This window comes from Electrophorus electricus, chromosome 13 (assembly GCF_041902795.1).
Source record: "Electrophorus electricus isolate QZ-2024a chromosome 13, ASM4190279v1, whole genome shotgun sequence".
Lineage (NCBI taxonomy): Eukaryota > Metazoa > Chordata > Actinopteri > Gymnotiformes > Gymnotidae > Electrophorus > Electrophorus electricus.
In genome coordinates this window covers 21,436,152-21,459,621 of record NC_137509.1, presented here as the reverse complement: position 1 = coordinate 21,459,621, position 23,470 = coordinate 21,436,152, and the positions used below count along the sequence as shown (strand labels likewise).

The 23,470-nt window shown below is 36.6% G+C and overlaps 26 pseudogenes; all 26 read right to left on the bottom strand.

The window, feature by feature from the left end:
- Window positions 1–289: 289 nt before the first annotated feature.
- LOC145646851 (5S ribosomal RNA) lies at window positions 290–408 on the bottom strand (annotated as a pseudogene).
- Window positions 409–1,418: 1,010 nt separating this feature from the next.
- Window positions 1,419–1,537, bottom strand: LOC145647631 (5S ribosomal RNA; annotated as a pseudogene).
- Window positions 1,538–2,323: 786 nt separating this feature from the next.
- LOC145647629 (5S ribosomal RNA) lies at window positions 2,324–2,442 on the bottom strand (annotated as a pseudogene).
- A 790-nt stretch (window positions 2,443–3,232) lies between these two features.
- LOC145649947 (5S ribosomal RNA) lies at window positions 3,233–3,351 on the bottom strand (annotated as a pseudogene).
- A 790-nt stretch (window positions 3,352–4,141) lies between these two features.
- On the bottom strand, window positions 4,142–4,260 carry LOC145646850 (5S ribosomal RNA; annotated as a pseudogene).
- Window positions 4,261–5,051: 791 nt separating this feature from the next.
- On the bottom strand, window positions 5,052–5,170 carry LOC145646849 (5S ribosomal RNA; annotated as a pseudogene).
- Window positions 5,171–5,961: 791 nt separating this feature from the next.
- On the bottom strand, window positions 5,962–6,080 carry LOC145650917 (5S ribosomal RNA; annotated as a pseudogene).
- Window positions 6,081–6,870: 790 nt separating this feature from the next.
- On the bottom strand, window positions 6,871–6,989 carry LOC145646848 (5S ribosomal RNA; annotated as a pseudogene).
- Window positions 6,990–7,780: 791 nt separating this feature from the next.
- LOC145650916 (5S ribosomal RNA) lies at window positions 7,781–7,899 on the bottom strand (annotated as a pseudogene).
- Window positions 7,900–8,689: 790 nt separating this feature from the next.
- LOC145649946 (5S ribosomal RNA) lies at window positions 8,690–8,808 on the bottom strand (annotated as a pseudogene).
- Window positions 8,809–9,598: 790 nt separating this feature from the next.
- Window positions 9,599–9,717, bottom strand: LOC145646847 (5S ribosomal RNA; annotated as a pseudogene).
- A 791-nt stretch (window positions 9,718–10,508) lies between these two features.
- Window positions 10,509–10,627, bottom strand: LOC145646846 (5S ribosomal RNA; annotated as a pseudogene).
- A 791-nt stretch (window positions 10,628–11,418) lies between these two features.
- LOC145650915 (5S ribosomal RNA) lies at window positions 11,419–11,537 on the bottom strand (annotated as a pseudogene).
- Window positions 11,538–12,327: 790 nt separating this feature from the next.
- LOC145649945 (5S ribosomal RNA) lies at window positions 12,328–12,446 on the bottom strand (annotated as a pseudogene).
- Window positions 12,447–13,236: 790 nt separating this feature from the next.
- Window positions 13,237–13,355, bottom strand: LOC145649944 (5S ribosomal RNA; annotated as a pseudogene).
- Window positions 13,356–14,146: 791 nt separating this feature from the next.
- Window positions 14,147–14,265, bottom strand: LOC145650914 (5S ribosomal RNA; annotated as a pseudogene).
- A 791-nt stretch (window positions 14,266–15,056) lies between these two features.
- LOC145650912 (5S ribosomal RNA) lies at window positions 15,057–15,175 on the bottom strand (annotated as a pseudogene).
- Window positions 15,176–15,965: 790 nt separating this feature from the next.
- LOC145643818 (5S ribosomal RNA) lies at window positions 15,966–16,084 on the bottom strand (annotated as a pseudogene).
- Window positions 16,085–16,874: 790 nt separating this feature from the next.
- LOC145649545 (5S ribosomal RNA) lies at window positions 16,875–16,993 on the bottom strand (annotated as a pseudogene).
- A 790-nt stretch (window positions 16,994–17,783) lies between these two features.
- Window positions 17,784–17,902, bottom strand: LOC145650862 (5S ribosomal RNA; annotated as a pseudogene).
- Window positions 17,903–18,692: 790 nt separating this feature from the next.
- LOC145643744 (5S ribosomal RNA) lies at window positions 18,693–18,811 on the bottom strand (annotated as a pseudogene).
- Window positions 18,812–19,601: 790 nt separating this feature from the next.
- On the bottom strand, window positions 19,602–19,720 carry LOC145650861 (5S ribosomal RNA; annotated as a pseudogene).
- Window positions 19,721–20,510: 790 nt separating this feature from the next.
- On the bottom strand, window positions 20,511–20,629 carry LOC145649943 (5S ribosomal RNA; annotated as a pseudogene).
- Window positions 20,630–21,419: 790 nt separating this feature from the next.
- On the bottom strand, window positions 21,420–21,538 carry LOC145646845 (5S ribosomal RNA; annotated as a pseudogene).
- Window positions 21,539–22,329: 791 nt separating this feature from the next.
- Window positions 22,330–22,448, bottom strand: LOC145650911 (5S ribosomal RNA; annotated as a pseudogene).
- Window positions 22,449–23,239: 791 nt separating this feature from the next.
- Window positions 23,240–23,358, bottom strand: LOC145650910 (5S ribosomal RNA; annotated as a pseudogene).
- Window positions 23,359–23,470: the final 112 nt, after the last annotated feature.

Sequence of the window (23,470 nt, the reverse complement as noted above, 5' to 3'; positions counted from 1 at the left end):
TTTTAATTAATCACTGCATTTCACATCCTAGCATGTCATCTTGACAGTAAATTAAAGTGATTCAAGAGAAGCTTACAGCATCTCGTAGTCCAAGGTGCTAACAGATAGTTTTTGATGAATCACTGCACTTCACATTCAGGCATTTGAGTTGGAGAGTAAATGAAAGTGATGCAAAAAAAACTTACAGCATCTGCTATTCCCAGGTGCTAACAGATAGTTTTTTTTATTAATCACTGCACTTCACATTTGAGCATGTCAGCTTGAAAGTAAATTAAAGTGATGCAAGAAAAGCTTACAGCACCTGGTATTCCTAGGTAGGGTCCCACCTCAGTACTATTCAGGCCCAAACTTGCTTAGCTTCCAAGGTCAGATGAGATTGGGCGTTCTCAAGCTGGTGTGGCCGTAAGCCTTAAACACTTACTCAAATTGCCTAATCATAGCAAATATGATCAAAGACCAATCTGACAATTTTTTTTATTAATCCCTGCACTTGACATTCTAGAATGTTATCTTGAATGTAAATTAAATGATGCAATAAAAGCTTACAACATCTGGTATACGGAGGCACTAACAGACAGTTTTTTGATGAATCACTGCACTTCACATTCAGGCATGCGAGTTGGAGAGTAAATGAAAGTGATGCAAAAAAAACGTACAGCATCTGCTATTCCCAGGTGCTAACAGATAGTTTGAGTTAATTATTCACTGCACTTCAAATTTGAACATGATAGCTTGAACATAAATTAAAGGGATGCAATACAATCTTACAGCACCTGCTATTCCCTGGTACTAAAATATTTCTATTTAATCTGTACACTTCACATACAAGCTTGTCAGTTGCAGATTAAAGTAAAGTGATGCAACAAAAACTTACAGCATCTGCTATTCCCAGGTGCTAACAGATAGTTTTTTTAATTAATCACTGCATTTCACATCTTAGCATGTCATCTTGACAGTAAATTAAAGTGATGCAAGAGAAGCTTACAGCATCTCGTAGTCCAAGGTGCTAACAGACAGTTTTTTGATGATTTACTGCACTTCACATTCAGGCATGTGAGTTGGAGAGTAAATGAAAGTGATGCAAAAAAAACTTACAGCATCTGCTATTCCCAGGTGCTAACAGATAGTTTTTTTAATTAATCACTGCATTTCACATCCTAGCATGTCATCTTGACAGTAAATTAAAGTGATTCAAGAGAATCTTACAGCATCTCGTAGTCCAAGGTGCTAACAGATAGTTTTTGATGAATCACTGCACTTCACATTCAGGCATGTGAGTTGGAGAGTAAATGAAAGTGATGCAAAAAAAACTTACAGCATCTGCTATTCCCAGGTGCTAACAGATAGTTTTTTTATTAATCACTGCACTTCACATTTGAGCATGTCAGCTTGAAAGTAAATTAAAGTGATGCAATAAAAGCTTACAGCACCTGGTATTCCTAGGTAGGGTCCCACCTCAGTACTATCCAGGCCCAAACTTGCTTAGCTTCCAAGGTCAGATGAGATTGGGCGTTCTCAAGCTGGCGTGGCCGTAAGCTTTAAACACTTACTCAAATTTCCTAATCATAGCAAATATGATCAAAGACCAATCTGACAATTTTTTTTATTAATCCCTGCACTTGACATTCTAGAATGGTATCTTGAATGTAAATTAAATGATGCAATAAAAGCTTACAACATCTGGTATACGGAGGCACTAACAGACAGTTTTTTGATGAATCACTGCACTTCACATTCAGGCATGTGAGTTGGAGAGTAAATGAAAGTGATGCAAAAAAAACTTACAGCATCGGCTATTCCCAGGTGCTAACAGATAGTTTAAGTTAATTATTCACTGCACTTTAAATTTGAACATGATAGCTTGAACATAAATTAAAGGGATGCAATACAATCTTACAGCACCTGCTATTCCCTGGTACTAAAATATTTCTATTTAATCTGTACACTTCACATACAAGCTTGTCAGTTGCAGATTAAAGTAAAGTGATGCAACAAAAACTTACAGCATCTGCTATTCCCAGGTGCTAACAGATAGTTTTTTTAATCACTGCATTTCACATCCTAGCATGTCATCTTGACAGTAAATTAAATTGATGCCAGAGAAGCTTACAGCATCTCGTAGTCCAAGTTGCTAACAGATAGTTTTTGATGAATCACTGCACTTCACATTTAGGCACGTGAGTTGGAGAGTAAATGAAAGTGATGCAAAAAAAACTTACAGCATCTGCTATTCCCAGGTGCTAACAGATAGTTTTTTTTATTAATCACTGCACTTCACATTTGAGCATGTCAGCTTGAAAGTAAATTAAAGTGATGCAATAAAAGCTTACAGCACCTGGTATTCCTAGGTAGGGTCCCACCTCAGTACTATCCAGGCCCAAACTTGCTTAGCTTCCAAGGTCAGATGAGATTGGGCGTTCTCAAGCTGGCGTGGCCGTAAGCTTTAAACACTTACTCAAATTGCCTAATCATAGCAAATATGATCAAAGACCAATCTGACAATTTTTTTATTAATCCCTGCACTTGACATTCTAGAATGTTATCTTGAATGTAAATTAAATGATGCAATAAAAGCTTACAACATCTGGTATACGGAGGCACTAACAGACTGTTTTTTGATGAATCACTGCACTTCACATTCAGGCATGTGAGTTGGAGAGTAAATGAAAGTGATGCAAAAAAAAACGTACAGCATCTGCTATTCCCAGGTGCTAACAGATAGTTTAAGTTAATTATTCACTGCACTTCAAATTTGAACATGATAGCTTGAACATAAATTAAAGGGATGCAATACAATCTTACAGCACCTGCTATTCCCTGGTACTAAAATATTTCTATTTAATCTGTACACTTCACATACAAGCTTGTCAGTTGCAGATTAAAGTAAAGTGATGCAACAAAAACTTACAGCATCTGCTATTCCCAGGTGCTAACAGATAGTTTTTTTAATTAATCACTGCATTTCACATCCTAGCATGTCATCTTGACAGTAAATTAAAGTGATTCAAGAGAAGCTTACAGCATCTCGTAGTCCAAGGTGCTAACAGATAGTTTTTGATGAATCACTGCACTTCACATTCAGGCATTTGAGTTGGAGAGTAAATGAAAGTGATGCAAAAAAAACTTACAGCATCTGCTATTCCCAGGTGCTAACAGATAGTTTTTTTTATTAATCACTGCACTTCACATTTGAGCATGTCAGCTTGAAAGTAAATTAAAGTGATGCAAGAAAAGCTTACAGCACCTGGTATTCCTAGGTAGGGTCCCACCTCAGTACTATCCAGGCCCAAACTTGCTTAGCTTCCAAGGTCAGATAAGATTGAGCGTTCTCAAGCTGGTGTGGCCATAAGCCTTAAACACTTACTCAAATTTCCTAATCATAGCAAATATGATCAAAGACCAATCTGACAATTTTTTTTATTAATCCCTGCACTTGACATTCTAGAATGTTATCTTGAATGTAAATTAAATGATGCAATAAAAGCTTACAACATCTGGTATACGGAGGCACTAACAGACAGTTTTTTGATGAATCACTGCACTTCACATTCAGGCATGTGAGTTGGAGAGTAAATGAAAGTGATGCAAAAAAAACGTACAGTATCTGCTATTCCCAGGTGCTAACAGATAGTTTGAGTTAATTATTCACTGCACTTCAAATTTGAACATGATAGCTTGAACATAAATTAAAGGGATGCAATACAATCTTACAGCACCTGCTATTCCCTGGTACTAAAATATTTCTATTTAATCTGTACACTTCACATACAAGCTTGTCAGTTGCAGATTAAAGTAAAGTGATGCAACAAAAACTTACAGCATCTGCTATTCCCAGGTGCTAACAGATAGTTTTTTTAATTAATCACTGCATTTCACATCCTAGCATGTCATCTTGACAGTAAATTAAAGTGATTCAAGAGAAGCTTACAGCATCTCGTAGTCCAAGGTGCTAACAGATAGTTTTTGATGAATCACTGCACTTCACATTCAGGCATTTGAGTTGGAGAGTAAATGAAAGTGATGCAAAAAAAACTTACAGCATCTGCTATTCCCAGGTGCTAACAGATAGTTTTTTTTATTAATCACTGCACTTCACATTTGAGCATGTCAGCTTGAAAGTAAATTAAAGTGATGCAAGAAAAGCTTACAGCACCTGGTATTCCTAGGTAGGGTCCCACCTCAGTACTATTCAGGCCCAAACTTGCTTAGCTTCCAAGGTCAGATGAGATTGGGCGTTCTCAAGCTGGTGTGGCCGTAAGCCTTAAACACTTACTCAAATTGCCTAATCATAGCAAATATGATCAAAGACCAATCTGACAATTTTTTTTATTAATCCCTGCACTTGACATTCTAGAATGTTATCTTGAATGTAAATTAAATGATGCAATAAAAGCTTACAACATCTGGTATACGGAGGCACTAACAGACAGTTTTTTGATGAATCACTGCACTTCACATTCAGGCATGCGAGTTGGAGAGTAAATGAAAGTGATGCAAAAAAAACGTACAGCATCTGCTATTCCCAGGTGCTAACAGATAGTTTGAGTTAATTATTCACTGCACTTCAAATTTGAACATGATAGCTTGAACATAAATTAAAGGGATGCAATACAATCTTACAGCACCTGCTATTCCCTGGTACTAAAATATTTCTATTTAATCTGTACACTTCACATACAAGCTTGTCAGTTGCAGATTAAAGTAAAGTGATGCAACAAAAACTTACAGCATCTGCTATTCCCAGGTGCTAACAGATAGTTTTTTTAATTAATCACTGCATTTCACATCTTAGCATGTCATCTTGACAGTAAATTAAAGTGATGCAAGAGAAGCTTACAGCATCTCGTAGTCCAAGGTGCTAACAGACAGTTTTTTGATGATTTACTGCACTTCACATTCAGGCATGTGAGTTGGAGAGTAAATGAAAGTGATGCAAAAAAAACTTACAGCATCTGCTATTCCCAGGTGCTAACAGATAGTTTTTTTTATTAATCACTGCACTTCACATTTGAGCATGTCAGCTTGAAAGTAAATTAAAGTGATGCAAGAAAAGCTTACAGCACCTGGTATTCCTAGGTAGGGTCCCACCTCAGTACTATTCAGGCCCAAACTTGCTTAGCTTCCAAGGTCAGATGAGATTGGGCGTTCTCAAGCTGGTGTGGCCGTAAGCCTTAAACACTTACTCAAATTGCCTAATCATAGCAAATATGATCAAAGACCAATCTGACAATTTTTTTTATTAATCCCTGCACTTGACATTCTAGAATGTTATCTTGAATGTAAATTAAATGATGCAATAAAAGCTTACAACATCTGGTATACGGAGGCACTAACAGACAGTTTTTTGATGAATCACTGCACTTCACATTCAGGCATGCGAGTTGGAGAGTAAATGAAAGTGATGCAAAAAAAACGTACAGCATCTGCTATTCCCAGGTGCTAACAGATAGTTTGAGTTAATTATTCACTGCACTTCAAATTTGAACATGATAGCTTGAACATAAATTAAAGGGATGCAATACAATCTTACAGCACCTGCTATTCCCTGGTACTAAAATATTTCTATTTAATCTGTACACTTCACATACAAGCTTGTCAGTTGCAGATTAAAGTAAAGTGATGCAACAAAAACTTACAGCATCTGCTATTCCCAGGTGCTAACAGATAGTTTTTTTAATTAATCACTGCATTTCACATCTTAGCATGTCATCTTGACAGTAAATTAAAGTGATGCAAGAGAAGCTTACAGCATCTCGTAGTCCAAGGTGCTAACAGACAGTTTTTTGATGATTTACTGCACTTCACATTCAGGCATGTGAGTTGGAGAGTAAATGAAAGTGATGCAAAAAAAACTTACAGCATCTGCTATTCCCAGGTGCTAACAGATAGTTTTTTTTATTAATCATTGCACTTCACATTTGAGCATGTCAGCTTGAAAGTAAATTAAAGTGATGCAAGAAAAGCTTACAGCACCTGGTATACATAGGTAGGGTCCCACCTCAGTACTATCCAGGCCCAAACTTACTTAGCTTCCAAGGTCAGATGAGATTGGGCATTCTCAAGCTGGTGTGGCCGTAAGCATTAAACACTTACTCAAATTGCCTAATCATAGCAAATATGATCAAAGACCAATCTGACAATTTTTTTTATTAATCCCTGCACTTGACATTCTAGAATGTTATCTTGAATGTAAATTAAATGATGCAATAAAAGCTTACAACATCTGGTATACGGAGGCACTAACAGACAGTTTTTTGATGAATCACTGCACTTCACATTCAGGCATGCGAGTTGGAGAGTAAATGAAAGTGATGCAAAAAAAATGTACAGCATCTGCTATTCCCAGGTGCTAACAGATAGTTTGAGTTAATTATTCACTGCACTTCAAATTTGAACATGATAGCTTGAACATAAATTAAAGGGATGCAATACAATCTTACAGCACCTGCTATTCCCTGGTACTAAAATATTTCTATTTAATCTGTACACTTCACATACAAGCTTGTCAGTTGCAGATTAAAATAAAGTGATGCAACAAAAACTTACAGCATCTGCTATTCCCAGGTGCTAACAGATAGTTTTTTTAATTAATCACTGCATTTCACATCCTAGCATGTCATCTTGACAGTAAATTAAAGTGATTCAAGAGAAGCTTACAGCATCTCGTAGTCCAAGGTGCTAACAGATAGTTTTTGATGAATCACTGCACTTCACATTCAGGCATTTGAGTTGGAGAGTAAATGAAAGTGATGCAAAAAAAACTTACAGCATCTGCTATTCCCAGGTGCTAACAGATAGTTTTTTTTATTAATCACTGCACTTCACATTTGAGCATGTCAGCTTGAAAGTAAATTAAAGTGATGCAAGAAAAGCTTACAGCACCTGGTATTCCTAGGTAGGGTCCCACCTCAGTACTATTCAGGCCCAAACTTGCTTAGCTTCCAAGGTCAGATGAGATTGGGCGTTCTCAAGCTGGTGTGGCCGTAAGCCTTAAACACTTACTCAAATTGCCTAATCATAGCAAATATGATCAAAGACCAATCTGACAATTTTTTTTATTAATCCCTGCACTTGACATTCTAGAATGTTATCTTGAATGTAAATTAAATGATGCAATAAAAGCTTACAACATCTGGTATACGGAGGCACTAACAGACAGTTTTTTGATGAATCACTGCACTTCACATTCAGGCATGCGAGTTGGAGAGTAAATGAAAGTGATGCAAAAAAAACGTACAGCATCTGCTATTCCCAGGTGCTAACAGATAGTTTGAGTTAATTATTCACTGCACTTCAAATTTGAACATGATAGCTTGAACATAAATTAAAGGGATGCAATACAATCTTACAGCACCTGCTATTCCCTGGTACTAAAATATTTCTATTTAATCTGTACACTTCACATACAAGCTTGTCAGTTGCAGATTAAAGTAAAGTGATGCAACAAAAACTTACAGCATCTGCTATTCCCAGGTGCTAACAGATAGTTTTTTTAATTAATCACTGCATTTCACATCTTAGCATGTCATCTTGACAGTAAATTAAAGTGATGCAAGAGAAGCTTACAGCATCTCGTAGTCCAAGGTGCTAACAGACAGTTTTTTGATGATTTACTGCACTTCACATTCAGGCATGTGAGTTGGAGAGTAAATGAAAGTGATGCAAAAAAAACTTACAGCATCTGCTATTCCCAGGTGCTAACAGATAGTTTTTTTTATTAATCATTGCACTTCACATTTGAGCATGTCAGCTTGAAAGTAAATTAAAGTGATGCAAGAAAAGCTTACAGCACCTGGTATACATAGGTAGGGTCCCACCTCAGTACTATCCAGGCCCAAACTTACTTAGCTTCCAAGGTCAGATGAGATTGGGCATTCTCAAGCTGGTGTGGCCGTAAGCATTAAACACTTACTCAAATTGCCTAATCATAGCAAATATGATCAAAGACCAATCTGACAATTTTTTTTATTAATCCCTGCACTTGACATTCTAGAATGTTATCTTGAATGTAAATTAAATGATGCAATAAAAGCTTACAACATCTGGTATACGGAGGCACTAACAGACAGTTTTTTGATGAATCACTGCACTTCACATTCAGGCATGCGAGTTGGAGAGTAAATGAAAGTGATGCAAAAAAAATGTACAGCATCTGCTATTCCCAGGTGCTAACAGATAGTTTGAGTTAATTATTCACTGCACTTCAAATTTGAACATGATAGCTTGAACATAAATTAAAGGGATGCAATACAATCTTACAGCACCTGCTATTCCCTGGTACTAAAATATTTCTATTTAATCTGTACACTTCACATACAAGCTTGTCAGTTGCAGATTAAAATAAAGTGATGCAACAAAAACTTACAGCATCTGCTATTCCCAGGTGCTAACAGATAGTTTTTTTAATTAATCACTGCATTTCACATCCTAGCATGTCATCTTGACAGTAAATTAAAGTGATTCAAGAGAAGCTTACAGCATCTCGTAGTCCAAGGTGCTAACAGATAGTTTTTGATGAATCACTGCACTTCACATTCAGGCATTTGAGTTGGAGAGTAAATGAAAGTGATGCAAAAAAAACTTACAGCATCTGCTATTCCCAGGTGCTAACAGATAGTTTTTTTTATTAATCACTGCACTTCACATTTGAGCATGTCAGCTTGAAAGTAAATTAAAGTGATGCAAGAAAAGCTTACAGCACCTGGTATTCCTAGGTAGGGTCCCACCTCAGTACTATCCAGGCCCAAACTTGCTTAGCTTCCAAGGTCAGATAAGATTGAGCGTTCTCAAGCTGGTGTGGCCATAAGCCTTAAACACTTACTCAAATTTCCTAATCATAGCAAATATGATCAAAGACCAATCTGACAATTTTTTTTATTAATCCCTGCACTTGACATTCTAGAATGTTATCTTGAATGTAAATTAAATGATGCAATAAAAGCTTACAACATCTGGTATACGGAGGCACTAACAGACAGTTTTTTGATGAATCACTGCACTTCACATTCAGGCATGTGAGTTGGAGAGTAAATGAAAGTGATGCAAAAAAAACGTACAGCATCTGATATTCCCAGGTGCTAACAGATAGTTTGAGTTAATTATTCACTGCACTTCAAATTTGAACATGATAGCTTGAACATAAATTAAAGGGATGCAATACAATCTTACAGCACCTGCTATTCCCTGGTACTAAAATATTTCTATTTAATCTGTACACTTCACATACAAGCTTGTCAGTTGCAGATTAAAGTAAAGTGATGCAACAAAAACTTACAGCATCTGCTATTCCCAGGTGCTAACAGATAGTTTTTTTAATTAATCACTGCATTTCACATCCTAGCATGTCATCTTGACAGTAAATTAAAGTGATTCAAGAGAAGCTTACAGCATCTCGTAGTCCAAGGTGCTAACAGATAGTTTTTGATGAATCACTGCACTTCACATTCAGGCATTTGAGTTGGAGAGTAAATGAAAGTGATGCAAAAAAAACTTACAGCATCTGCTATTCCCAGGTGCTAACAGATAGTTTTTTTTATTAATCACTGCACTTCACATTTGAGCATGTCAGCTTGAAAGTAAATTAAAGTGATGCAAGAAAAGCTTACAGCACCTGGTATTCCTAGGTAGGGTCCCACCTCAGTACTATTCAGGCCCAAACTTGCTTAGCTTCCAAGGTCAGATGAGATTGGGCGTTCTCAAGCTGGTGTGGCCGTAAGCCTTAAACACTTACTCAAATTGCCTAATCATAGCAAATATGATCAAAGACCAATCTGACAATTTTTTTTATTAATCCCTGCACTTGACATTCTAGAATGTTATCTTGAATGTAAATTAAATGATGCAATAAAAGCTTACAACATCTGGTATACGGAGGCACTAACAGACAGTTTTTTGATGAATCACTGCACTTCACATTCAGGCATGCGAGTTGGAGAGTAAATGAAAGTGATGCAAAAAAAACGTACAGCATCTGCTATTCCCAGGTGCTAACAGATAGTTTGAGTTAATTATTCACTGCACTTCAAATTTGAACATGATAGCTTGAACATAAATTAAAGGGATGCAATACAATCTTACAGCACCTGCTATTCCCTGGTACTAAAATATTTCTATTTAATCTGTACACTTCACATACAAGCTTGTCAGTTGCAGATTAAAGTAAAGTGATGCAACAAAAACTTACAGCATCTGCTATTCCCAGGTGCTAACAGATAGTTTTTTTAATTAATCACTGCATTTCACATCTTAGCATGTCATCTTGACAGTAAATTAAAGTGATGCAAGAGAAGCTTACAGCATCTCGTAGTCCAAGGTGCTAACAGACAGTTTTTTGATGATTTACTGCACTTCACATTCAGGCATGTGAGTTGGAGAGTAAATGAAAGTGATGCAAAAAAAACTTACAGCATCTGCTATTCCCAGGTGCTAACAGATAGTTTTTTTTATTAATCACTGCACTTCACATTTGAGCATGTCAGCTTGAAAGTAAATTAAAGTGATGCAAGAAAAGCTTACAGCACCTGGTATTCCTAGGTAGGGTCCCACCTCAGTACTATTCAGGCCCAAACTTGCTTAGCTTCCAAGGTCAGATGAGATTGGGCGTTCTCAAGCTGGTGTGGCCGTAAGCCTTAAACACTTACTCAAATTGCCTAATCATAGCAAATATGATCAAAGACCAATCTGACAATTTTTTTTATTAATCCCTGCACTTGACATTCTAGAATGTTATCTTGAATGTAAATTAAATGATGCAATAAAAGCTTACAACATCTGGTATACGGAGGCACTAACAGACAGTTTTTTGATGAATCACTGCACTTCACATTCAGGCATGCGAGTTGGAGAGTAAATGAAAGTGATGCAAAAAAAACGTACAGCATCTGCTATTCCCAGGTGCTAACAGATAGTTTGAGTTAATTATTCACTGCACTTCAAATTTGAACATGATAGCTTGAACATAAATTAAAGGGATGCAATACAATCTTACAGCACCTGCTATTCCCTGGTACTAAAATATTTCTATTTAATCTGTACACTTCACATACAAGCTTGTCAGTTGCAGATTAAAGTAAAGTGATGCAACAAAAACTTACAGCATCTGCTATTCCCAGGTGCTAACAGATAGTTTTTTTAATTAATCACTGCATTTCACATCTTAGCATGTCATCTTGACAGTAAATTAAAGTGATGCAAGAGAAGCTTACAGCATCTCGTAGTCCAAGGTGCTAACAGACAGTTTTTTGATGATTTACTGCACTTCACATTCAGGCATGTGAGTTGGAGAGTAAATGAAAGTGATGCAAAAAAAACTTACAGCATCTGCTATTCCCAGGTGCTAACAGATAGTTTTTTTTATTAATCATTGCACTTCACATTTGAGCATGTCAGCTTGAAAGTAAATTAAAGTGATGCAAGAAAAGCTTACAGCACCTGGTATACATAGGTAGGGTCCCACCTCAGTACTATCCAGGCCCAAACTTACTTAGCTTCCAAGGTCAGATGAGATTGGGCATTCTCAAGCTGGTGTGGCCGTAAGCATTAAACACTTACTCAAATTGCCTAATCATAGCAAATATGATCAAAGACCAATCTGACAATTTTTTTTATTAATCCCTGCACTTGACATTCTAGAATGTTATCTTGAATGTAAATTAAATGATGCAATAAAAGCTTACAACATCTGGTATACGGAGGCACTAACAGACAGTTTTTTGATGAATCACTGCACTTCACATTCAGGCATGCGAGTTGGAGAGTAAATGAAAGTGATGCAAAAAAAATGTACAGCATCTGCTATTCCCAGGTGCTAACAGATAGTTTGAGTTAATTATTCACTGCACTTCAAATTTGAACATGATAGCTTGAACATAAATTAAAGGGATGCAATACAATCTTACAGCACCTGCTATTCCCTGGTACTAAAATATTTCTATTTAATCTGTACACTTCACATACAAGCTTGTCAGTTGCAGATTAAAATAAAGTGATGCAACAAAAACTTACAGCATCTGCTATTCCCAGGTGCTAACAGATAGTTTTTTTAATTAATCACTGCATTTCACATCCTAGCATGTCATCTTGACAGTAAATTAAAGTGATTCAAGAGAAGCTTACAGCATCTCGTAGTCCAAGGTGCTAACAGATAGTTTTTGATGAATCACTGCACTTCACATTCAGGCATTTGAGTTGGAGAGTAAATGAAAGTGATGCAAAAAAAACTTACAGCATCTGCTATTCCCAGGTGCTAACAGATAGTTTTTTTTATTAATCACTGCACTTCACATTTGAGCATGTCAGCTTGAAAGTAAATTAAAGTGATGCAAGAAAAGCTTACAGCACCTGGTATTCCTAGGTAGGGTCCCACCTCAGTACTATCCAGGCCCAAACTTGCTTAGCTTCCAAGGTCAGATAAGATTGAGCGTTCTCAAGCTGGTGTGGCCATAAGCCTTAAACACTTACTCAAATTTCCTAATCATAGCAAATATGATCAAAGACCAATCTGACAATTTTTTTTATTAATCCCTGCACTTGACATTCTAGAATGTTATCTTGAATGTAAATTAAATGATGCAATAAAAGCTTACAACATCTGGTATACGGAGGCACTAACAGACAGTTTTTTGATGAATCACTGCACTTCACATTCAGGCATGTGAGTTGGAGAGTAAATGAAAGTGATGCAAAAAAAACGTACAGCATCTGATATTCCCAGGTGCTAACAGATAGTTTGAGTTAATTATTCACTGCACTTCAAATTTGAACATGATAGCTTGAACATAAATTAAAGGGATGCAATACAATCTTACAGCACCTGCTATTCCCTGGTACTAAAATATTTCTATTTAATCTGTACACTTCACATACAAGCTTGTCAGTTGCAGATTAAAGTAAAGTGATGCAACAAAAACTTACAGCATCTGCTATTCCCAGGTGCTAACAGATAGTTTTTTTAATTAATCACTGCATTTCACATCCTAGCATGTCATCTTGACAGTAAATTAAAGTGATTCAAGAGAAGCTTACAGCATCTCGTAGTCCAAGGTGCTAACAGATAGTTTTTGATGAATCACTGCACTTCACATTCAGGCATTTGAGTTGGAGAGTAAATGAAAGTGATGCAAAAAAAACTTACAGCATCTGCTATTCCCAGGTGCTAACAGATAGTTTTTTTTATTAATCACTGCATTTCACATTTGAGCATGTCAGCTTGAAAGTAAATTAAAGTGATGCAAGAAAAGCTTACAGCACCTGGTATTCCTAGGTAGGGTCCCACCTCAGTACTATCCAGGCCCAAACTTGCTTAGCTTCCAAGGTCAGATAAGATTGAGCGTTCTCAAGCTGGTGTGGCCATAAGCCTTAAACACTTACTCAAATTTCCTAATCATAGCAAATATGATCAAAGACCAATCTGACAATTTTTTTTATTAATCCCTGCACTTGACATTCTAGAATGTTATCTTGAATGTAAATTAAATGATGCAATAAAAGCTTACAACATCTGGTATACGGAGGCACTAACAGACAGTTTTTTGATGAATCACTGCACTTCACATTGAGGCATGCGAGTTGGAGAGTAAATGAAAGTGATGCAAAAAAAACGTACAGCATCTGCTATTCCCAGGTGCTAACAGATAGTTTGAGTTAATTATTCACTGCACTTCAAATTTGAACATGATAGCTTGAACATAAATTAAAGGGATGCAATACAATCTTACAGCACCTGCTATTCCCTGGTACTAAAATATTTCTATTTAATCTGCACACTTCACATACAAGCTTGTCAGTTGCAGATTAAAGTAAAGTGATGCAAAAAAAACTTACAGCATCTGCTATTCCCAGGTGCTAACAGATAGTTTTTTTAATTAATCACTGCATTTCACATCCTAGCATGTCATCTTGACAGTAAATTAAAGTGATGCAAGAGAAGCTTACAGCATCTCGTAGTCCAAGGTGCTAACAGACAGTTTTTTGATGATTTACTGCACTTCACATTCAGGCATGTGAGTTGGAGAGTAAATGAAAGTGATGCAAAAAAAACTTACAGCATCTGCTATTCCCAGGTGCTAACAGATAGTTTTTTTTATTAATCATTGCACTTCACATTTGAGCATGTCAGCTTGAAAGTAAATTAAAGTGATGCAAGAAAAGCTTACAGCACCTGGTATACATAGGTAGGGTCCCACCTCAGTACTATCCAGGCCCAAACTTACTTAGCTTCCAAGGTCAGATGAGATTGGGCATTCTCAAGCTGGTGTGGCCGTAAGCATTAAACACTTACTCAAATTGCCTAATCATAGCAAATATGATCAAAGACCAATCTGACAATTTTTTTTATTAATCCCTGCACTTGACATTCTAGAATGTTATCTTGAATGTAAATTAAATGATGCAATAAAAGCTTACAACATCTGGTATACGGAGGCACTAATAGACAGTTTTTTGATGAATCACTGCACTTCACATTCAGGCATGCGAGTTGGAGAGTAAATGAAAGTGATGCAAAAAAAATGTACAGCATCTGCTATTCCCAGGTGCTAACAGATAGTTTGAGTTAATTATTCACTGCACTTCAAATTTGAACATGATAGCTTGAACATAAATTAAAGGGATGCAATACAATCTTACAGCACCTGCTATTCCCTGGTACTAAAATATTTCTATTTAATCTGTACACTTCACATACAAGCTTGTCAGTTGCAGATTAAAGTAAAGTGATGCAACAAAAACTTACAGCATCTGCTATTCCCAGGTGCTAACAGATAGTTTTTTTAATTAATCACTGCATTTCACATCCTAGCATGTCATCTTGACAGTAAATTAAAGTGATGCAAGAGAAGCTTACAGCATCTCGTAGTCCAAGGTGCTAACAGACAGTTTTTTGATGATTTACTGCACTTCACATTCAGGCATGTGAGTTGGAGAGTAAATGAAAGTGATGCAAAAAAAACTTACAGCATCTGCTATTCCCAGGTGCTAACAGATAGTTTTTTTTATTAATCATTGCACTTCACATTTGAGCATGTCAGCTTGAAAGTAAATTAAAGTGATGCAAGAAAAGCTTACAGCACCTGGTATACATAGGTAGGGTCCCACCTCAGTACTATCCAGGCCCAAACTTACTTAGCTTCCAAGGTCAGATGAGATTGGGCATTCTCAAGCTGGTGTGGCCGTAAGCCTTAAACACTTACTCAAATTGCCTAATCATAGCAAATATGATCAAAGACCAATCTGACAATTTTTTTTATTAATCCCTGCACTTGACATTCTAGAATGTTATCTTGAATGTAAATTAAATGATGCAATAAAAGCTTACAACATCTGGTATACGGAGGCACTAACAGACAGTTTTTTGATGAATCACTGCACTTCACATTCAGGCATGTGAGTTGGAGAGTAAATGAAAGTGATGCAAAAAAAACGTACAGCATCTGCTATTCCCAGGTGCTAACAGATAGTTTGAGTTAATTATTCACTGCACTTCAAATTTGAACATGATAGCTTGAACATAAATTAAAGGGATGCAATACAATCTTACAGCACCTGCTATTCCCTGGTACTAAAATATTTCTATTTAATCTGTACACTTCACATACAAGCTTGTCAGTTGCAGATTAAAGTAAAGTGATGCAACAAAAACTTACAGCATCTGCTATTCCCAGGTGCTAACAGATAGTTTTTTTAATTAATCACTGCATTTCACATCCTAGCATGTCATCTTGACAGTAAATTAAAGTGATTGAAGAGAAGCTTACAGCATCTCGTAGTCCAAGGTGCTAACAGATAGTTTTTGATGAATCACTGCACTTCACATTCAGGCATGTGAGTTGGAGAGTAAATGAAAGTGATGCCAAAAAAACTTACAGCATCTGCTATTCCCAGGTGCTAACAGATAGTTTTTTTTATTAATCACTGCACTTCACATTTGAGCATGTCAGCTTGAAAGTAAATTAAAGTGATGCAAGAAAAGCTTACAGCACCTGGTATTCCTAGGTAGGGTCCCACCTCAGTACTATCCAGGCCCAAACTTGCTTAGCTTCCAACGTCAGATGAGATTGAGCGTTCTCAAGCTGGTGTGGCCAAAAGCCTTAAAGACTTACTCAAATTTCCTAATCATAGCAAATATGATCAAAGACCAATCTGACAATTTTTTTTATTAATCCCTGCACTTGACATTCTAGAATGTTATCTTGAATGTAAATTAAATGATGCAATAAAAGCTTACAACATCTGGTATACGGAGGCACTAACAGACAGTTTTTTGATGAATCACTGCATTTCACATTCAGGCATGTGAGTTGGAGAGTAAATGAAAGTGATGCAAAAAAAACGTACAGCATCTGCTATTCCCAGGTGCTAACAGATAGTTTGAGTTAATTATTCACTGCACTTCAAATTTGAACATGATAGCTTGAACATAAATTAAAGGGATGCAATACAATCTTACAGCACCTGCTATTCCCTGGTACTAAAATATTTCTATTTAATCTGTACACTTCACATACAAGCTTGTCAGTTGCAGATTAAAGTAAAGTGATGCAACAAAAACTTACAGCATCTGCTATTCCCAGGTGCTAACAGATAGTTTTTTTAATTAATCACTGCATTTCACATCCTAGCATGTCATCTTGACAGTAAATTAAAGTGATTCAAGAGAAGCTTACAGCATCTCGTAGTCCAAGGTGCTAACAGATAGTTTTTGATGAATCACTGCACTTCACATTCAGGCATGTGAGTTGGAGAGTAAATGAAAGTGATGCAAAAAAAACTTACAGCATCTGCTATTCCCAGGTGCTAACAGATAGTTTTTTTTATTAATCACTGCACTTCACATTTGAGCATGTCAGCTTGAAAGTAAATTAAAGTGATGCAAGAAAAGCTTACAGCACCTGGTATTCCTAGGTAGGGTCCCACCTCAGTACTATCCAGGCCCAAACTTGCTTAGCTTCCAAGGTCAGATAAGATTGAGCGTTCTCAAGCTGGTGTGGCCGTAAGCCTTAAACAATTACTCAAATTTCCTAATCATAGCAAATATGATCAAAGACCAATCTGACAATTTTTTTTATTAATCCCTGCACTTGACATTCTAGAATGTTATCTTGAATGTAAATTAAATTATGCAATAAAAGCTTACAACATCTGGTATACGGAGGCACTAACAGACAGTTTTTTGATGAATCACTGCACTTCACATTCAGGCATGTGAGTTGGAGAGTAAATGAAAGTGATGCAAAAAAAACGTACAGCATCTGCTATTCCCAGGTGCTAACAGATAGTTTGAGTTAATTATTCACTGCACTTCAAATTTGAACATGATAGCTTGAACATAAATTAAAGGGATGCAATACAATCTTACAGCACCTGCTATTCCCTGGTACTAAAATATTTCTATTTAATCTGTACACTTCACATACAAGCTTGTCAGTTGCAGATTAAAGTAAAGTGATGCAACAAAAACTTACAGCATCTGCTATTCCCAGGTGCTAACAGATAGTTTTTTTAATTAATCACTGCATTTCACATCCTAGCATGTCATCTTGACAGTAAATTAAAGTGATTCAAGAGAAGCTTACAGCATCTCGTAGTCCAAGGTGCTAACAGATAGTTTTTGATGAATCACTGCACTTCACATTCAGGCATGTGAGTTGGAGAGTAAATGAAAGTGATGCCAAAAAAACTTACAGCATCTGCTATTCCCAGGTGCTAACAGATAGTTTTTTTTATTAATCACTGCACTTCACATTTGAGCATGTCAGCTTGAAAGTAAATTAAAGTGATGCAAGAAAAGCTTACAGCACCTGGTATTCCTAGGTAGGGTCCCACCTCAGTACTATCCAGGCCCAAACTTGCTTAGCTTCCAATGTCAGATGAGATTGAGCGTTCTCAAGCTGGTGTGGCCAAAAGCCTTAAAGACTTACTCAAATTTCCTAATCATAGCAAATATGATCAAAGACCAATCTGACAATTTTTTTTATTAATCCCTGCACTTGACATTCTAGAATGTTATCTTGAATGTAAATTAAATGATGCAATAAAAGCTTACAACATCTGGTATACGGAGGCACTAACAGACAGTTTTTTGATGAATCACTGCATTTCACATTCAGGCATGTGAGTTGGAGAGTAAATGAAAGTGATGCAAAAAAAACGTACAGCATCTGCTATTCCCAGGTGCTAACAGATAGTTTGAGTTAATTATTCACTGCACTTCAAATTTGAACATGATAGCTTGAACATAAATTAAAGGGATGCAATACAATCTTACAGCACCTGCTATTCCCTGGTACTAAAATATTTCTATTTAATCTGTACACTTCACATACAAGCTTGTCAGTTGCAGATTAAAGTAAAGTGATGCAACAAAAACTTACAGCATCTGCTATTCCCAGGTGCTAACAGATAGTTTTTTTAATTAATCACTGCATTTCACATCCTAGCATGTCATCTTGACAGTAAATTAAAGTGATTCAAGAGAAGCTTACAGCATCTCGTAGTCCAAGGTGCTAACAGATAGTTTTTGATGAATCACTGCACTTCACATTCAGGCATGTGAGTTGGAGAGTAAATGAAAGTGATGCAAAAAAAACTTACAGCATCTGCTATTCCCAGGTGCTAACAGATAGTTTTTTTTATTAATCACTGCACTTCACATTTGAGCATGTCAGCTTGAAAGTAAATTAAAGTGATGCAAGAAAAGCTTACAGCACCTGGTATTCCTAGGTAGGGTCCCACCTCAGTACTATCCAGGCCCAAACTTGCTTAGCTTCCAAGGTCAGATAAGATTGAGCTTTCTCAAGCTGGTGTGGCCATAAGCCTTAAACACTTACTCAAATTTCCTAATCATAGCAAATATGATCAAAGACCAATCTGACAATTTTTTTTATTAATCCCTGCACTTGACATTCTAGAATGTTATCTTGAATGTAAATTAAATGATGCAATAAAAGCTTACAACATCTGGTATACGGAGGCACTAACAGACAGTTTTTTGATGAATCACTGCACTTCACATTCAGGCATGTGAGTTGGAGAGTAAATGAAAGTGATGCAAAAAAAACGTACAGCATCTGCTATTCCCAGGTGCTAACAGATAGTTTGAGTTAATTATTCACTGCACTTCAAATTTGAACATGATAGCTTGAACATAAATTAAAGGGATGCAATACAATCTTACAGCACCTGCTATTCCCTGGTACTAAAATATTTCTATTTAATCTGTACACTTCACATACAAGCTTGTCAGTTGCAGATTAAAGTAAAGTGATGCAACAAAAACTTACAGCATCTGCTATTCCCAGGTGCTAACAGATAGTTTTTTTAATTAATCACTGCATTTCACATCCTAGCATGTCATCTTGACAGTAAATTAAAGTGATTCAAGAGAAGCTTACAGCATCTCGTAGTCCAAGGTGCTAACAGATAGTTTTTGATGAATCACTGCACTTCACATTCAGGCATGTGAGTTGGAGAGTAAATGAAAGTGATGCCAAAAAAACTTACAGCATCTGCTATTCCCAGGTGCTAACAGATAGTTTTTTTTATTAATCACTGCACTTCACATTTGAGCATGTCAGCTTGAAAGTAAATTAAAGTGATGCAAGAAAAGCTTACAGCACCTGGTATTCCTAGGTAGGGTCCCACCTCAGTACTATCCAGGCCCAAACTTGCTTAGCTTCCAATGTCAGATGAGATTGAGCGTTCTCAAGCTGGTGTGGCCAAAAGCCTTAAAGACTTACTCAAATTTCCTAATCATAGCAAATATGATCAAAGACCAATCTGACAATTTTTTTTATTAATCCCTGCACTTGACATTCTAGAATGTTATCTTGAATGTAAATTAAATGATGCAATAAAAGCTTACAACATCTGGTATACGGAGGCACTAACAGACAGTTTTTTGATGAATCACTGCATTTCACATTCAGGCATGTGAGTTGGAGAGTAAATGAAAGTGATGCAAAAAAAACGTACAGCATCTGCTATTCCCAGGTGCTAACAGATAGTTTGAGTTAATTATTCACTGCACTTCAAATTTGAACATGATAGCTTGAACATAAATTAAAGGGATGCAATACAATCTTACAGCACCTGCTATTCCCTGGTACTAAAATATTTCTATTTAATCTGTACACTTCACATACAAGCTTGTCAGTTGCAGATTAAAGTAAAGTGATGCAACAAAAACTTACAGCATCTGCTATTCCCAGGTGCTAACAGATAGTTTTTTTAATTAATCACTGCATTTCACATCCTAGCATGTCATCTTGACAGTAAATTAAAGTGATTCAAGAGAAGCTTACAGCATCTCGTAGTCCAAGGTGCTAACAGATAGTTTTTGATGAATCACTGCACTTCACATTCAGGCATTTGAGTTGGAGAGTAAATGAAAGTGATGCAAAAAAAACTTACAGCATCTGCTATTCCCAGGTGCTAACAGATAGTTTTTTTTATTAATCACTGCACTTCACATTTGAGCATGTCAGCTTGAAAGTAAATTAAAGTGATGCAAGAAAAGCTTACAGCACCTGGTATTCCTAGGTAGGGTCCCACCTCAGTACTATCCAGGCCCAAACTTGCTTAGCTTCCAAGGTCAGATAAGATTGAGCGTTCTCAAGCTGGTGTGGCCATAAGCCTTAAACACTTACTCAAATTTCCTAATCATAGCAAATATGATCAAAGACCAATCTGACAATTTTTTTTATTAATCCCTGCACTTGACATTCTAGAATGTTATCTTGAATGTAAATTAAATGATGCAATAAAAGCTTACAACATCTGGTATACGGAGGCACTAACAGACAGTTTTTTGATGAATCACTGCACTTCACATTCAGGCATGTGAGTTGGAGAGTAAATGAAAGTGATGCAAAAAAAACGTACAGCATCTGCTATACCCAGGTGCTAACAGATAGTTTGAGTTAATTATTCACTGCACTTCAAATTTGAACATGATAGCTTGAACATAAATTAAAGGGATGCAATACAATCTTACAGCACCTGCTATTCCCTGGTACTAAAATATTTCTATTTAATCTGTACACTTCACATACAAGCTTGTCAGTTGCAGATTAAAGTAAAGTGATGCAACAAAAACTTACAGCATCTGCTATTCCCAGGTGCTAACAGATAGTTTTTTTAATTAATCACTGCATTTCACATCCTAGCATGTCATCTTGACAGTAAATTAAAGTGATTCAAGAGAAGCTTACAGCATCTCGTAGTCCAAGGTGCTAACAGATAGTTTTTGATGAATCACTGCACTTCACATTCAGGCATTTGAGTTGGAGAGTAAATGAAAGTGATGCAAAAAAAACTTACAGCATCTGCTATTCCCAGGTGCTAACAGATAGTTTTTTTTATTAATCACTGCACTTCACATTTGAGCATGTCAGCTTGAAAGTAAATTAAAGTGATGCAAGAAAAGCTTACAGCACCTGGTATTCCTAGGTAGGGTCCCACCTCAGTACTATTCAGGCCCAAACTTGCTTAGCTTCCAAGGTCAGATGAGATTGGGCGTTCTCAAGCTGGTGTGGCCGTAAGCCTTAAACACTTACTCAAATTGCCTAATCATAGCAAATATGATCAAAGACCAATCTGACAATTTTTTTTATTAATCCCTGCACTTGACATTCTAGAATGTTATCTTGAATGTAAATTAAATGATGCAATAAAAGCTTACAACATCTGGTATACGGAGGCACTAACAGACAGTTTTTTGATGAATCACTGCACTTCACATTCAGGCATGCGAGTTGGAGAGTAAATGAAAGTGATGCAAAAAAAACGTACAGCATCTGCTATTCCCAGGTGCTAACAGATAGTTTGAGTTAATTATTCACTGCACTTCAAATTTGAACATGATAGCTTGAACATAAATTAAAGGGATGCAATACAATCTTACAGCACCTGCTATTCCCTGGTACTAAAATATTTCTATTTAATCTGTACACTTCACATACAAGCTTGTCAGTTGCAGATTAAAGTAAAGTGATGCAACAAAAACTTACAGCATCTGCTATTCCCAGGTGCTAACAGATAGTTTTTTTAATTAATCACTGCATTTCACATCTTAGCATGTCATCTTGACAGTAAATTAAAGTGATGCAAGAGAAGCTTACAGCATCTCGTAGTCCAAGGTGCTAACAGACAGTTTTTTGATGATTTACTGCACTTCACATTCAGGCATGTGAGTTGGAGAGTAAATGAAAGTGATGCAAAAAAAACTTACAGCATCTGCTATTCCCAGGTGCTAACAGATAGTTTTTTTTATTAATCATTGCACTTCACATTTGAGCATGTCAGCTTGAAAGTAAATTAAAGTGATGCAAGAAAAGCTTACAGCACCTGGTATACATAGGTAGGGTCCCACCTCAGTACTATCCAGGCCCAAACTTACTTAGCTTCCAAGGTCAGATGAGATTGGGCATTCTCAAGCTGGTGTGGCCGTAAGCCTTAAACACTTACTCAAATTGCCTAATCATAGCAAATATGATCAAAGACCAATCTGACAATTTTTTTTATTAATCCCTGCAATTGACATTCTAGAATGTTATCTTGAATGTAAATTAAATGATGCAATAAAAGCTTACAACATCTGGTATACGGAGGCACTAACAGACAGTTTTTTGATGAATCACTGCACTTCACATTCAGGCATGTGAGTTGGAGAGTAAATGAAAGTGATGCAAAAAAAACGTACAGCATCTGCTATTCCCAGGTGCTAACAGATAGTTTGAGTTAATTATTCACTGCACTTCAAATTTGAACATGATAGCTTGAACATAAATTAAAGGGATGCAATACAATCTTACAGCACCTGCTATTCCCTGGTACTAAAATATTTCTATTTAATCTGTACACTTCACATACAAGCTTGTCAGTTGCAGATTAAAGTAAAGTGATGCAACAAAAACTTACAGCATCTGCTATTCCCAGGTGCTAACAGATAGTTTTTTTAATTAATCACTGCATTTCACATCTTAGCATGTCATCTTGACAGTAAATTAAAGTGATGCAAGAGAAGCTTACAGCATCTCGTAGTCCAAGGTGCTAACAGACAGTTTTTTGATGATTTACTGCACTTCACATTCAGGCATGTGAGTTGGAGAGTAAATGAAAGTGATGCAAAAAAAACTTACAGCATCTGCTATTCCCAGGTGCTAACAGATAGTTTTTTTTATTAATCATTGAACTTCACATTTGAGCATGTCAGCTTGAAAGTAAATTAAAGTGATGCAAGAAAAGCTTACAGCACCTGGTATACATAGGTAGGGTCCCACCTCAGTACTATCCAGGCCCAAACTTACTTAGCTTCCAAGGTCAGATGAGATTGGGCATTCTCAAGCTGGTGTGGCCGTAAGCCTTAAACACTTACTCAAATTGCCTAATCATAGCAAATATGATCAAAGACCAATCTGACAATTTTTTTTATTAATCCCTGCAATTGACATTCTAGAATGTTATCTTGAATGTA